The 16,424-nt window shown below is 36.6% G+C and overlaps 1 protein-coding gene across 15 annotated transcripts in view; it reads left to right on the top strand.

Annotated features, from left to right (window-relative positions):
• Csnk1g1 (casein kinase 1 gamma 1) overlaps positions 1-16,424 on the top strand; it is a 175,854-nt gene that overhangs the window by 12,920 nt on the left and 146,510 nt on the right. The window contains exon 2 of one of the 15 annotated variants that reach the window (XM_074066194.1): positions 704-867. The exons of the other annotated variants lie outside the window; for them this stretch is intronic. The gene's annotated coding sequence lies outside the window, so the exon portion shown is untranslated. The remainder of the gene's footprint in view (positions 1-703; positions 868-16,424) is intronic. 15 annotated transcript variants of the gene reach the window in all.

Genomic DNA, 16,424 nt, shown 5'->3' with positions numbered 1-16,424 from the left:
GATACATTAGTATTTTTCTTTCCAGCTTATTCATTGGGGAAAGAAGAGGTTAAATGACTCATTAAAATGAGCAGAACTATATTTAAAAAAGGAGAGAGTTATGGTTTCTGGAATTGGATATATTTGAAATATTTTAAGGCTCTGAATTCTAATTTGAATCCACAGTCAGTGAAGGACTGTATATTCATCACTATGCTAGTATTATAGGAGTATAGGAAATGAAACTATGCCCTTCACCTTCATTGATCAAATTGGAGAAACAAGACTTGAAAGATAAGAGAGTAATAATTTGATACATAGTGAAATACAAACTTGATAAATCTGTGAACAGTTAGGAAATTATTTACTTATTTGTTTTTGAGACAAGCTCTCACTATGTGGCCAGTCTGGCCTCGAACTCTATCCTCCCTGCCTCAGCCTCCCAAGTTCAGGAATTACAGGCATGAATTGCCATGCCTGGCTTCACTGTAAGAATTTAGAGAGGAGGAAATCCAGTGACTGTTCATAATTCTGATGGGAAGGAGATTAAAGCTAAAGTAGAACATTTTAACTCTGGCTGTTTGTTTAGAATTACTTGGGGAAATTTATTCTAAGAGCAGTTTTGAAGAAAATCTCATTCATAGTTTTTATTATTTATTTATTTGAGATCAGGTCTCAATGCATAGCCCAGTCTGGCTTTGACCTTGTGATCTTTCTATTTCAGCCTCCTGAGAACTGAGATTACAGGCATGAGCTGCTGAGTCCAGATTCATCCTTAGATTTTGAAAGCTTTTCCAAGTATTTGTAATGAACAGATGGTGTTGAGAACAGCAGGCTTAAAGGATTGATATAATTGGAATAGTCAAGAAAATGTCTTGGCTATCAAAGGTAAGGTGGGAGGGAGAATTGGATATAGATTGTGTAAAGATTAATTCAAGGAAATCAAGGAATAGAGAGAAATAGCCTAGGGAGCAGAATGGGGCTTTATTTAATTTATTTTTGGCAGTATTAGGGTTTGAACTTGGCCTTGTGCTTGCTAGGCAGGCGCTCTACCACTTGAACACTCTGCCAGAAATGGGTTATATTTTAGAATAGTATTTCTCAAAGTGGTTTCTTGACTACCAGCATGAACATCATCCTGAAATTTATTACAAATGCAAATTCTAAGGCCGTGCTCCAGAACTACTAAATTAGAAACTCTGTGGGGATGGTGTTCTTGCGATCAGTTTTAAAAAGCATGTCAGGTGACTCTGATGCACATTAAAGCTTGAGAAACATTGGTAATAGAGGATAATGGAAGCAGAGAAATTAGTTTTTAAGGTGGAGAGTAACAGGATGTATTTGTATTTAGGTAAGGTAGATCTAACAGTGATGTACAAAATTATTTGGACAATTGAAAGGCCAGTTGAAATGAATACATAATCTAGTGGATGTAATCTGGCAGCATTGAGGGCCTGTGCTAGGGTAGGGCCTGTAGTACCCTGTACATTACTATTAATAAATAGTAATGGCAGTTATGGAGTGTTTATGTAACAGGCAATACGCTGTAAGCTTTGGACAAACTGTTTCACTTCATTCTCGCAGCAAGCCACGGAGGTGTGACTGGCTATTCCAATTTTACTTTTAAGGCAATAAGGCAGTGAGGCAAGGAAAGGATGCTTACTTCAGAAGTTTACACAGCTAGTATGTGATAGAGCCATGATGTGAAGCTCAAATATCTTTGCCTGTGGAACCTCTTTTGAGCAAGCACTGTATAATATTTGGAGACTAAGGGATAAAGGAAAAAACAATTATTGAGTTATAAAAGTTTTGGTTTTTTACAGAACTGGGGTTTGAATTCAGGGCTTTGTGCTTGCTAGACAAGTGTTCTACCATTTGAGCTATACCTCCAGTACTAAAAAAGTTTTAATTCTATCTAGGTGACGAGAACAATAGGATGTCACGGTCAGAAGGGAACTAGTATATACAGTGGGAAACAAGGCAGGTTATTTAGCCAGTTTGAAACTATCTTGTAAAAGTGACCATGAGAACTAATCCAGTGGAAATTTTTGTATTATGCTTTTTAGGAATAAAATTTCAAGTAACTTGAAATAACTGAGTTTCTAGATTTTCTTTGGCTTCTTGCTCATGTTGACTAACTTTGAAGAGCCACTTCATACGATTTGTAAAAATGTCTTAGATTTTAGTCTGTGAGTAAGTCATGCTTAAGAAGCTTTCTGTAATACCATTTTTCCCACTTTTCCCTCCCTAGAGAAATGTGTGATTTAAAATGTCAGAAGCATCTTAGACCTAAGGCAGTTTACTTTGTTTAATTGAGAGAGAATAAGTAGTAAAATACTTAAAATGTTTGGGTAATTGTTTTCATAAGATGTTCTGTTCTAGCATTTTTTTTGACATAAAATTCACTTAATGCAAAATTAACGATTTAAAAGTGCACAATTTTAACAAAAAGACAGAAAAGAAAAAAACGTGCACAATTTAGAGGTATTTGGCACATTCATGGTATTTTGCAACCATAACATTTCTCTAGTTCCAAAACATTTTCATCATCCCAAAAGGAAACACTGTATTGTTAAACAGTTCTTACTTGCTTTTCCTTCTCTGAAAGCCCTGGAAAATATTAATCTGATTTTTGTCTCTGAATTTACCTAATATAGATACTTCCTCTAAGTAGAAACATGATACATAACTTTACTTTTACTTCATATAATGTTTTCTGCATTCATATGTGTCGTAGCATTTATTGGCACCTGTTATCTTTCTGTGGCTAAATGATACTACATTTAATCAATATACCATGTTTGTTTATCCAGTCTTAGACATTTCAGTTATTTCCATCTTTTAGCTGTTGTGAATAGGGCTGCTTTGCACATTTGATATACAAGTTTTGCATACTAATTTGAATTCACTGTCAATGAATAATCAAGAGTGCTTACTGTATATTCACCACCAAACTAGTACTGTAGAAATAGAGAAATTGAAGATCTGTTCTATACCTTCAGTTATCAAGTTGGAGAAACAAGAAAAAAATGAAGAGCTGGAGTTGTAGCTTAAATGATAGAGTGCCTGCCTAGCAAGTGCGAGACTTTGAGTTCAAGCTCCAGTACTGCCCGGAAAGTAAATTTTTTTGTTTGTTTTTTGGCAGGATCAGGGTTTGAAGTCAGCTTTGTACTTGCTAGGCAGGTGCTCATGCCTCCAGCCCTTTTTGCTCTGGTTATTTTGGAGATAGGAGTCTTCCTTTTTGCCCCAGCCACCCTGGAGGGTGATCCTCCTATTTTAAGCTTCCCACTGTTGCTGGGATGACAGGTGTGTGCCTCCAGTGCCCAGCTTTTTTCCGTTGAGAAGGGGTCTTATAAACTGTTTGTGCTGAGGCTGGCTTGGAACCATGCTCCTGCTATCTCAGCCTCCAGTGTTACTTTGGGATGACAGGCATGGTAGGCCTGTACCCTGCTGTTGATTGAGGTTGAGATAGGATCTCCCAAACTCTGTAGCTTACAGGTGTGAGCCACTTTCGCCTGACAATTTTTGTAGGTTTTTTGTTTGTGTGTGTGTGTGGTTTTTTTTTTTTTTTTTTTTTTTGACGCTGGGTCTTGTTATGTTGTGTGGGCTGGTGGGAAACTCCTGGATTCAAGCAATCTTCCTGCCCCTCCCAAGTGGCTGAAACTAGGCCCTTGGCATCACACCTTACATTTTCTTTTTTTTTTTTTTAATTAAACTTTAAACTTTTATTTCCTCTTTCTTTTTATTGAATTGCTATGTATCAAAGGAGAAATTTTCAGCAAATCACCATGCCAGCTAAGGGGAATTTCTCTCTCTCTCTCTCTTTCTCTCTCTCCTAATATCCTTATTTTCTTTTTGGAAGGTCAGGTAACTTGCTTTTGTCTTGGTAGTGTATAGTAGGGAAATGAGAGTCGCCATTTTTTTTTTCCTTTGGCGGTACTGGGGTTTGAACTTCGGGCCTCACAAAGTAGAGTGCAAGGCAGGCACTCTACCACTTGAGCCACTCCCCAGGCCCACACCTTACATTTTCTAACTGTTCGGTGGAATTTACCTGTTATGTCGTGTGTTTATGGGGTCTTTTTTTTTTTTAATTTAAAATTTTATTTTTTTAAACTTTTTATTAGTATGTATTAGTTTTATAGGGGGTTTCATTGTGACATTTCCATATATGCATATAATGTACCCTGGTGTGATTCATTCCCTCTATTATTCTTCCTTTTCCTCCTCCCCTTTCTTAAAATGATTTTGACAGGTTTCAGTGTTCCATATTCATACATGTATAGAAAATAACCATATTCACCCTCCTTTACCCTCTTCATTTATTCATAAGGTTTTCTTTTTGGGAAAATTTTTGTCTGTTCAATCTCCTGTTACAGGTCTGTTCAAGTTTTCTGTTTCTTCTCTAATCAGTTTTGGTATTTTATATTTCTAGGAATTTGTCTAAATTATCTGGGTTTTTAGATTTGTTGGTATATAGTTGTTTATACTCTTTTACAATGCTTTTTATTTTTCACTTTTTTTTCTTTTTTTTTTTTGGTGGTACCGGGGATCAAACTTGGCCTTCTGCATGCTAGGCAAACACTCAACTACTGAGCTGCATCCCTAGCCCAATCCTTTTTTATTTTTAAGATCTGTAGAATTATCTCTACTTTCATTTCTGAACTTAGTAACTTGAATCTTCATTGTTTTCTTGTTCAGTTAAACTAAAATTAATCAATTCTGTTGATTTTTTTGTGTGTTTTCTTTCAGGTTTTAACTCAGGGCTTTGCACTTGTAAGGCAGGCGCTTTACCTCTGGAGCCACTCCTCCTGCAAGGAAGTTTTGTTTTGTTTTGTTTTGTTTTGATGGGACTGGGATTTGAACTCAGGGCTTTGCACTTGTAAAGCAGGTCCTCTCCTGCTTGAGCCATGCTCCAGTACTGATTTTTTTTCTTTTCAAATAACTAATTTGGTTTTTATCAATTCTGGCTATTGTTTTTCTGTTTTTTATTTTACTTTGTCTCTTCCCTGATCTTATTGCTCCCTTCCTTGTAGCTCCTTAAGGTATAAACTTAGGTTATTGATTTGAATTGTCTTTATCTTTTTTTTTTTCCTCTTTATTTTTTCCTTCTCTTGTGTGAGACAGTTTTGGAAGGGCTATTTTAGACTAAGCCTAAGCCTGCCAGATGCTGGGATTACAGGCGTGCACTACCACGCCTAGGTGTTCATAGTCATAAAGTTTCCTCTCAGTACAGATTGAGCTATATCCCGTTAGTTTCATATGTTGTTTTTTTGTTTGCTTTTGTTTTTAGAGACAGGGTCTGTAGCCTAAACTGGCCTTGAATTTGCCATTTTCCTGCCTCATCCCCCTGAGTTCTGGGATTACTGGCTTGAATCACTGTGCCTTTATTTAATTCATTTACATTTAAAGTAATTTATAAGGAAGGACTTCTGCTATTTAGCTATTTGTTTTCTCTGTTTCATATCTTTTAAGTTTCTCAATTTCTCTGCCTATTTTGGAGATTGATGTATTTTTTTCCTTCTGTATGTATCATTTCCTTCACATTTCTTTGCTTTTCTTTTTTTTTTTTTCTTATCCTGGAAATTGCAGTTAATATCTCAACTTGATGGTAATTAAATTTCAACTAATACCAGCTGAATTTCAGTTGAATACAAACATTTTGCTTCTGTTCACCACCACCTCACCTTTACAGCTGTTATTTTGGTTGTTTGGTATACTTCCTGAACTACTTTTTATAAAATCATTTTATTCTATGTTGTGTAGTCTCTAAGGTCTGTTCTGTTAGCCTAGTAGGCACTATTTTGATAGAATTTCCTTAAACACAGAAAAGGAAAAATGAACAAAAACAGAAAAAATGCTCACCTAGGTTTGACTATTCTGTGCTTGAATACTCCCTCAGTGGTTAGCTAGGCTATTTACAACTCTGCCGTAGTCTTGTTGGTTAAAGTAGGAGCGAAGTATTTACTAGAAATACTTGAGAATGATTAAATATAAATCATATTTCATAAAAGATAACTACTTTTTTACTGTTTTTTATAGTTAATATTTCTTTTGAGCTTGAACTTTTTAAGGCTGTGTTGTATCCTCCTTGAAATTTAATTTCCTGTTGTTAGGACAGTGCTGACAGCATAAACCTCTTTATGCACTCAGCTATGATTAACCTTACATCCTTGGTATTAATATACCACCTCCTACCTACATTCAATCTAAGTTACCACACTTACCGGTACTGATTTCAGGCCATTGGGATTTATCTGTGTGTGTACCAGGTTAGGATAATGAATTCATTTTCTTTAACTAAAAAAAAAAAAAAAGATTTAATTCTTTGTTTCAAACATTTTATGGCTTACATTTGAATATTTACACCAATTCGTGGTTGAGAAGATTGAGATAAGAAATGTTGACTTGAATCACTGGCTTATTTATGTTTAGAATTCAGAATTTTTAGTCCTGAGTTCAGTTCTTACATTCAGTCCCTCTATGTGGGGCATTCTTCCCTATCCAACTTCGGCTTTCTTATGTTGGTTTTCTTTTCATATTAAATATATTAAGGTGTTCAGTTTATTCAGAATCAAGTAATTTTTATTTGGAAGAAGCTAAACCCTAACTCCAGTTAATCCTTAAAACTAAAATTATGTTGATTCCTTACATTATTATAAAATCCTGTGATCAGGATTATTAATTACAAAAGTGGGAGAATTTAATTGTCTTTGAGTAGAGTGACCAGAAGAGAGTTTAGACTTAGGTTTCACTTGAGAATAGTATCTGGTATGCCCAATAAGAGGTAACATACACAAAAGTTTTAGTATTAAAATAGTAAAGTGCCTTTCATAAAAGCAGGTCACTGTGGAACCTGAGTTTTCAAGAACTACAGCGTATGTAACTGTAACATGATTTTTATAACCTTCTGAATTTACTGTAACAATTACAATGTCATAAGGTATAAAAGATAAAGTAGTATTAACTTTGTCACAATGTGTATTTCAAACCAGTAACTACTTGTTTTTGTGGTAGCAGTTGTTACTGAACTCTTGGGCTAATGTTTCCTTACAAATGTCATTTTGAATCTTAAGCAGTAATATTATGACTTTCAATTATTTTAAGATGCTAATAGGGGTAAAACAGTCATTATAAGAAGTTCCAGTGTTTTACAGTGTAAGTGCTTGTAATTTTATTCCCACTGAGAAATTTTAACAGTTTGTTGTGTATCATTTTAAAATTTTATTTCTTTAAATATGCTAACTTTTTTTATTAGGATATATGTGTTGTACAGGAGGGATTCCTTGTGACAGTTTCAAATATGCTTACATTGTACTTTGATAAGATTGTCCCCACACCCCTAAACCACCCATGCTAACTTTTTTTTTTTTTTTTTAGTGGGACTGGAGTTTGAACTCAGGGCTTCACCCTTGCAAAGCAGGCAGTGTACTGCTTGAGCCACACCTCCAGTCCATTTTGCAGATGGGGTTTCTTGAACTATTTGCCTTGGCTGGCCTTGAGCCTTGATCCTTCTAATCTCAGCCTTCCAAGTAGCTAGGATTACAGGCATGAGCCACTGGTGCCTGTTTGCTCTGGTTATTTTGTAGATGGGTTCTCACAAACTCTTTTGCCCAGGCTGGCCTCAAACCTCAATCACTCCTGATTTTAGCCTCCCAAATAGTTAGGATTATAGGCATGAGTCATTGTACCCAGCAGACAATATATATGTTTACATATATATTTTATAGAACTAGACAATTGTTCATCCAAAAAAGTTAAATTCACATGCTTGGCTCCTTAGGAGTTCATGTATAAGAAAATATCCTAAACGTATCTCTCCCTTTTTAATATTTGTTTACCTGATTTCCTTTCTTAATTTTATTGAATTGACTTGGACTGTTAAATTATTTTAATAGAGGCTTCTGATTAAATATAAAGTATAGTATACTTATATAAACTTAGTTTCAGGGGTTTAAAAGAATAAACTTTACGTTGGGGGCATGGTTCAAGTGGTAGAGCACCTACCTAGGAAGTGGAAGATCCTAAGTTCAAGTGCAAAAAAAAAAAAGCTTAACTTCAATTTCCAGGAAATTCATTATTCAAAACATAATTTCCTAATGATTAGGCTAATGAGGGATTATTATATGTATTTATATACATATTATATATTTATATAATTTTTTGAAACTTTTGTGGTTTTGGGGAATCAAACCCAGGGCCTCATGCATTCTGCTCAAGTGCTCCACCGCTGAGTTACATCCCCATCCCTGTGCATATACATTTTAAAAAAATGTTTGATTAGAAGTATTGTGATTGATAGAGGCATAAGTAGCTTAAAAGATAGGACAAAATAAAAAAGCTAATTATGGAGAAGTATAGAAAGGGTAGGTCTGTAACAGTGATGTTGGAGAAGAGAAAACATTATTCTGAAGATCAAATGTGTTAATACTCGACTGTGGATGTAGCACAGTGGTATACTTGCCTAGCATATGCAAGGTCTGAAATTGGTCCTCAGGACCACAACAAACAAATACATAAACAAAAAAGTAACAAAAACCAAGCTAATACTTTTATTCCTGGAATATTCATTAAAAGAAAGCCTTGCATTTTCTATTTTAATTATGTCCCATTTTTTCTAGGTATTTTGTGTTTATCAGTTATTGTGCTTAGTCTTTGAAAGTAGAAATTTTAATTGTGGCTGATGGCTAAAATGATTTATACTCATTAGCAAGTGCTATAAAAGTAAAATCCAGGGAAGGTTTTTTTTTTTTTTTTGGTGTGTGAGATTAAACCCAGTATGTGTTTTACCACTGATCTGCATCCCTAGCCTCAGTTATCTTTTGAGTATCATCATTTTTCCTGTTCTGGAATTATAAAGCATTGATTTGATCATGAATTTTTATACAGCCAGATGTATAAAATCATGTGAATTTTACGGCAATGTCTTGTTTTTCTTTATTTTTTTATTTTTTGACAGTACTGGGGTTTGAACTCAGGGCTTCCCACTTGCTAGGCAGGGGCTTTACCACTCCGCCATCCCTAAGCTTCACTGCAATGTCTTGATTAGTGAATTTGGCCTAAGCTTTTGGGAGTCTTTTTGGGTTTGTTAAGTTTCTCACCTCAGTAGTTTAGGGGTGGTTTAAATTAATGCTTTACAAAGCAGTGCTAAAATACTGGCTTTTGGCTTTTATTTATCGTTTTCATTTTTGTGGTGGTCCAACCTTTTTTTTTTTCCCATTGTACCTTTTTTTGCTTTAAAGAAGAAACAGTGATTTTACTACTTCAAAGTGAAACTGATTTGCGTATTTTTTGCTCCTCTTTCCCTTTGTGGTGCTAGGGACCGAACCCAAGGCTTGGCACATTTATGCCCTACCACTGAACTATACCCCCAGTTCCTGCATGTCTCTTATTCTTGTGTAACGACAAGAGTTAGTAGCACATTTTCCCCTTTGAGGCTACAGTGGATGTCGGGGGAATAGCATTCCCTTCTTCACTACTCTCAAATATAAGTATCCTTTTAGTTTTTCACTGGGTTTTCAATTGAGGGGCTATTTCTAATTAGAGACTTTTCATGTAATTACTCTCTTGGATTGTTTGTCATATTATATACATACATACATACGTACATACATTTATTGATTTATTTCTTTTTGTGCATAGACCCGGAAGCCTTTTCAGGTTCTTGTGAATTCAGTATGGAGTCACAGAAAGGAAAGGAGAAATTTTTTGTTCCATCTACAATAGTAGTAAATACAGATAAGCTCCAAATAAAACCAGAGTAAAACAAATTCAAGTTCTTTTCAGGACTGTTTGTTTAGTGTGGAGGCACAAGAACAGGAGAAACTCCTTGGCCCTCTGTGTGGGTATGGGGTTATTGGTGTCCTTTTTTTTTTTTTTTTTTTTTTTTGTAGGTTATGAGTGTCTTTTGTCTGACTAGTTTCATTCCCCTATTTACCCTCCCTTCCCACATGCTGCCTTAAAGCTGTTTACAGGAAGAACAGGAATGAGGGTAAGAATTTTTTGTGGGTAGGCCCCACAGCCCTGTGATCAGATTTGTTGTTTTTATGTAGTAATCGTTCTTATTTTACCAATAAAGAAATTGAGACACGGTCAAAGGTTACTATTTTCCTGTATTCTTTGCTCATTGCTTTACCATTTCAACCCCTCCACGAGTCAGTATCCCGCCACTATCCTCTGCCCTGCCCTTGGGCTTCTGTAACTTCCTGCTCCATTGAGGTTCATTGAAACTGTTAGTGATTTCAAACTAATTCCCTTCATTGGCACATTGCAGTATTCGGACTGCATTAGTTCATAAAATATACTTCTGATTTCTTTTTGCCACAAAGAATGGGATGTCATAACTTTGAAATAAAAATTGCAACATGACAGAGTTTACAATGACTGTTTCTTAAATTTGGGTGTCCATAGAAATTTACCAATATCCTCAATCACATGAGAATGACTGAGGGGAGAGTTAAACTGGATATATATATGAAATATATTATTCATCCAGGGGTGGAAAAGGAAAGGCAACCAGTTTAAAATTGTTGTGGTATTTATTTGTTTCATTGCATCAATAATGTAAGAAAAATAATTTCACATTAAAGGAAGCTAGGTGCTGGTTCTCAGGCCTGAAATCCTAGCTCCCTGGAAGACTGAGATTGGGAGGATCACAGTTTGAGGCCAGCTTGGGCAAATAGTTCATGAGACCTCCCTCCCCCATCTCCAAAATAACCAGAGCAAAATGGACTAGAGGTGTGGCTCAAGCAGTAGAGCTCCTGTTTTGCAAACTCGAAGCCTGAGTTCAAATCCTAGTTCCATAGGTCCTCTCTCTCTCTCTCTCTCTCACACACACACACAATATTATTATTTTATCCTAATACATAAATCTTTTTTGTTTTTATCTACTGCTGGAGCCATGCCTCAGGCTCATTTTGCTCAGGTTAGTGTAGAGATGGACTTTTTTCTTGGGGGGGGAGGGTATGGGGCTTGAACTCAGGGCCTCATGCTTGCTAGGCAGGTGCTCTACAACTTGAGCCCCTCCCCCCATCCCTGGAGATGGATTCTTGAGAACTGTTTGCTGGGCTAGCCTGTAACTGTGATCCTCCTGGTCTCAGCTTCCCAGGTAGCTGGGATTAGAGACCAATGTAAATCATTTTTATTTTCCCCTCTTACTTCACTTTTATTTGTCCATAAATATAACTTATTTTTGAATTATTTGGTACTACTATAAATGCATTTTTAAGTATAAAGCCATGTTTTAACATTTTGAAATATTTGGACAGTTTAGGGGGTCTTTGAAGTGGGTAGCAAAGAATGGAAAGTAATACTTTCTTACAGTTATTTAATAAAGGAAACCTTTTAAAAAGGAGCTTTGAAAGGGATGAGGAAAGCAAAGTGTAAGGAAGTGTATAGGCAAGGTATAATTCTGAACTTCTGGCATAATATTATCTACTCTTTATTTTGTTATTTTCCAGTACTTTGGGAAACTGTCCTTAAAATGAAAGTAAGTGTTCCTTGTGGTGATACATGCCTATAATCCCAGCATTTGGGAGGCTAAGGTAGGAGGATCACAACTTTGATGCTAGCCTGGGCTACACAGCAAGACCCTGCCAACAAAACAAAACAACCCAAAAAGTGTTTTTAGTTTATATGAAAAGGAAAAGAACTAAAAGCAACATTTTAAAATTATGGCTAAGGTGACAAAACAGCCAGTTTTTTTTTTAAAGTGCCTGCTTTATTAAGGATATCAACTGTTCCAGATGAGTTGAGCATTTTCACTTTTTTTGTTGTTGGGTTTTTTGTTTTTTGTTTGTTTTTTTTTTTTGGACTGGGGTTTGAACTTGGCTTCGCACTTGCAGAGCATGCATTTTCACTTTTTAAGGGGTACGCATGGGAGCTGGGTGTGGTGGTACATTTCTGTAATCCTAGCTCTGGGAAAATAGGCAGAAGGCATACTTAAGATGAAGGCCAGCCTGATCTACCTAGTGAGAGAGACCCTGTTTCAAACAAAGCAAAATGAAACAAAACAAAAAAGAGGTATATATGGGACTCAGGAAGCAGCAAATAGGAGACAAATAAAGAGGTGGTTCCTACAAGTTAGAATTCCCTAAAAGTATAAGGTTCTGGGGAAGTAGAAAAATAATTGGGCTAGCAAAGAGAAATACTCAGGAACTTTTGCCTTTCTACCTTAACTCTTACTAGAAGGAGAAGGAAAATGCTTGTCCTGAACATTTATAATTAGAAACATACCCTCATCAAAGTTTTGGGTTCTAATAATCTGTGTGGGTTGAAAAAAACAAAATTCCTATGCCAAGACTTGTTTTAAGTGAATAAGCTTGGTATTGTGCCTAAGCAAAGATAGAAGTGAATCCCGATGCTTCCTGGGAGAATGTTCCCCTCAAAGTCCTTAAAGAATTATCAAAGATAGTATTCCAGAGAGTATGAGTTCCCTGTTTAAAAAAAAAAAAATTGCAAAGCACATGAGGAAATAGGTCACCAGGAGCACAACAGAGCACCAAAATCAGAACCACAATATCCAGTAGTGATACTGTCATTGTCACAGAACTGTCACTACTGGATATTGAAATAAGATAAGTGTGTTTAATACATCTGAAGAAACACATGGGAGAATTGAGGGATTATTCAAAAATAGGTAGAATTCATCAATGAAAAAGTGTAACTGAAATTGTAAATTTAAGGATAGGTTTAACAACATATTAGGTAAATTGAAAAGGGAGTTTGAAGAAAAAACACAGAATACTGTATAGGAAGACAAAAACTATCTCTGTAAAGTAAAGCTTATGGAAGGACTGAAGAGGTCTGATATGTCTGTGGTAAGCAGAAAAATGGTCCTTCAGAGATGTCCGTGTCTTGAGCCAGGTATTGATGACTCATGCCTGTAATCCTGGATACTTGGAAGGCTGGGATCAGGTGGGTCACAGTTCAAGGCCAGCCCGGGGAAATAGTTCACAAGATCCCATTCCAAAATAACCAGACCAAAATGAACTGGAAGTTTGGTTCAAGCGTTAGAGTGTCTGCTCTGCAAGTGTGAAGCCCTGAGTTCAAACCCCAGTCCCACAAAAGAAAAAGAAAAGAAAATGTTCATATCCTAACGTCCATAGTCGCTGAATACGTTACATTAAATGAGAAGGAGACAGAGCCAGGAGTTTGTTGCCATGTGTCTGTTCAGCTTTGGAGGCTGAAGCAGAGTTGGAGTTCAGCTTGAGCTACATAGTGAGACCTGCCTCCAAAAAAAGGAGGGGGTGGGGACAAACAATGTAAATGCAAAGGAGACTTTTCAGGTGTGGTAAAATTAAGGATCTTGAGGTATAGAGTAGCCCCCATAGAATGAAAGTTGTAATGGAGGGTTGGGGCTATAGTTCAGTGTTAGATGACTTGCCTAACCTGTATGAGGCCCTAGGTTTTATCTTCAGCAGTGCACAAAGAAAAAGATTGTAGTAGAGAGCAAGTGGAGGGAGAGCGAGCCATTAGATAATGTGAAAAAAAGAAAGGTAGAACAAAGATACAGTAGAAATAATGCTGAATGTATTTGTGACCATAATGAATATAAATGGGTTAAATGCTCTGATTAAAAGATATTATCAGGCTGTATGTAAAATCATAAACCAAGTATATATAGTTAAGATACTTGAAAATTATTACATTTAAATACTTGGACAAAGGCACATTGAAAATAAAGTGATGGAATGGTGAGTGCTGTGGGTCAAGCTTATAATCCTAGCTACTTGGGAGGCAAAGATCTGGAGGATTGTGGTTCAAGGCCACCCTGGGCAAAAAGATCTTGAGAACCCATCTCATCTAATGGCTGGGCACTGTGGCATGCCCTTGTCATCCCAGTTAAGTGGGGAAGCACAAATAGAAGGATCGTGGTCCAGGCCAGCCCATATATAAAGTGAGACCCTAAATCAAAAATAGCTAATGTAAAAAGGACTGGTGGAGTATCTCAAGTGGTAGAGTGTCTTAGCAGAGAGAGGGAGGTTCCAAGTTCAACCTCCAGTATCTTCCCCTACCAAAAAAATTAAAATAAAAGGATGGAAAATGATATACCTAGAAAAACATAAACTAAAAGATAGTGTTTGTTTATTTTTGCAGTACTAGAGTTGGAACTCAGGGCCTTGTGCTTACTAGACAGGCAGCTCTACCACTTGAGCCATTCCTTCAAGTCCATTGGTGTAATTACGTTACAGGTTGAGTATCCCTTATCTGAAATTCTTGGGGCCAGAAATATTGCAGAGTTCAGAATTCTTTCAGAGTTCAGAGTATTTATATATATATATATATAATACGAGACATCTTGGAAAAGGGGCCTAAGTTGAAACATTACACAGTAGTATCAGTGTTTCAGATGGGAATTGTTTTTTGCTGCTGGGTAGAAATGGAAGAAACTGTGGCTTAAAGAAGACAGTCTAAAATTTTCTCCCACATAGAAGAACTAGAGATTGGCATTCTAGGGCTGATTATGGAGATTTTGTTTGGCATCCAGGCTCCAATATGTTTCTTTATCACTGTCTTTAGCATATGGCTCACTTTATGATCCAAGATAGGTGGTGGAGAACCAGCTCTCATTAACTGCTTGTAGGAAAAAGGGTTGGGGGAATTGGGAAGGAGAGCACATGCCATCTCATAAATTGGTTTCATAAAAATTCCACAAAGCAACTTCATTGGCCCTTGTGCAAGGCAGTTAGGAAAAGTATTTAGGGCAGCACATTGCTGCCCAGAATATAGTTGGGCTTTCCTTATTGACAGAGGAGAGACTACATACTGGGGAGGCCACTAGCAGTCTCTACCACTATAATGGTCTCTAATACTACCATTATAATGATAAAAGATTGAATTAGCTAGGAATACTGTTAGAATTTTAAAGTTATTTGTACCAGATAACACAAATTCAACATTTATAAGCCAAAATTTAAAAATTTATTATTATAGTTTTTAGTTCTCCCTCCACCCTTCCCTGCAGGGTATTGCAGTTTGAACTCGGCTTCATGCTTACTAAACATGCACTTGAGCCCACACCCTCTATGATACTTTTTAATATTGAAAGAACACAACAAGCTTGAGTTACTGGGTAAATAGAGAATATTGTACTCATTTTTGAAGAATCTGTATCCTATGGTTCTTCTATATACATATGCAGCATTTTGTGGAATTCAAAATTTCTGATAATATAAGACATAGTTATTCAAGCTTAACAAGTACCCCAGAAAATCCCAATTAACTTAGGACTCTTCTCTGGTGACAATGAAGACCCAATTTTTTTAAAGATGACTTTAAAATTTGTGATACTGGGGTTTGAAATCAGGACGTCATGCTCCCTTTGGCAGGCCCTCTGCACTTGAATCAGTGCCCCCAGCCCTTTTTTGCTTTAGTTATTTTTCAAGTAGGGTTTCTCATTTTTGCCCCAGGGTCCCAGTCTTAGATGCTTGGGCTGGCAGAATGGCTCAAGTGATAGAGGGCCTGCAGTTCACAGCACCAAAAAGCAAACAAAAGAATTTGTGGACTCAGCTTAGTGGTTCTTTAGTTCAGTACATCATCGCTTTCATAAATTCTCTGTGAGAGCTTGAAAAGAATGTGTATCAGCTACTCAAGAGCAATGATAATTAAGAGAAGAACAGAACCTAGGAAGTTGAATACTGTCAGTGACTCCTCCTAACTTAATATCAGCATACAAGATCCTGTGCAGTTTGATTTATGTTCTCCTCCATTTAGATAGAATTATACTTTTCTGATCAGACTAGACCAGTGGCTCTAAACCTTCTAGAGGGTTTGTTACAACACAGGTTGCTGAACCTCACCCTCAGTTTCTTATGCAACTGATATGAGGTAGGATCCCCAAATTTTCATTTATTAACAAATTTCCAGATGATGTTCATGCTGCTGACCATGCTTTGAGAACCAGTATACTGGAAACCTTGTTCTCGTGACTCCACCCCTTTGTATCTGCCAGTTCTTTTTTTCTTCTTTTCTTGGTGTGTTTTGTTTTGTTTTGGTGTGGGGGATAATGTTTTGGTTTTGTTTTGAGACAAGGACTCATTATATAGCTTGGGCTGGCTAAAGTGCTGGAGTTACTGGCATGTGTTACCATGCCCAGCTTCCCTTCTTATATAACTTTTTTTTTTCCTGTCTTCTTGGCATTATTTTTTAACTACCACATTGTCTGTGCTTATGTATATTCCCACATACTTGTTGTACATCCTTAAGAGCCCTAATCCTACGAGGTACCAACCTCATACCACTTTAGAATGGCTATTACTTAACACACACACACAGGAAGTATTGATGAGTATGTGGAGAAATTCTAACTCTGTGTTGCTGTTGGGAATATGCAGTGGTCTAACCACTGTGCAAAACAATTTGGCAGTCTCAAAAAAGTTAAGCATAGAACTATTATATGACCACTTCTAGGTATATATTTAAAAGAATTTGAAACAGCATCTCAAAAA

The sequence above is a fragment of the Castor canadensis genome, chromosome 2 (assembly GCF_047511655.1).
Source record: "Castor canadensis chromosome 2, mCasCan1.hap1v2, whole genome shotgun sequence".
In the NCBI taxonomy this organism is placed as follows: Eukaryota; Metazoa; Chordata; class Mammalia; order Rodentia; family Castoridae; genus Castor; species Castor canadensis.
Note: the sequence above shows the minus strand (reverse complement) of the source record. Positions and strands in the feature narration are given on the sequence as shown.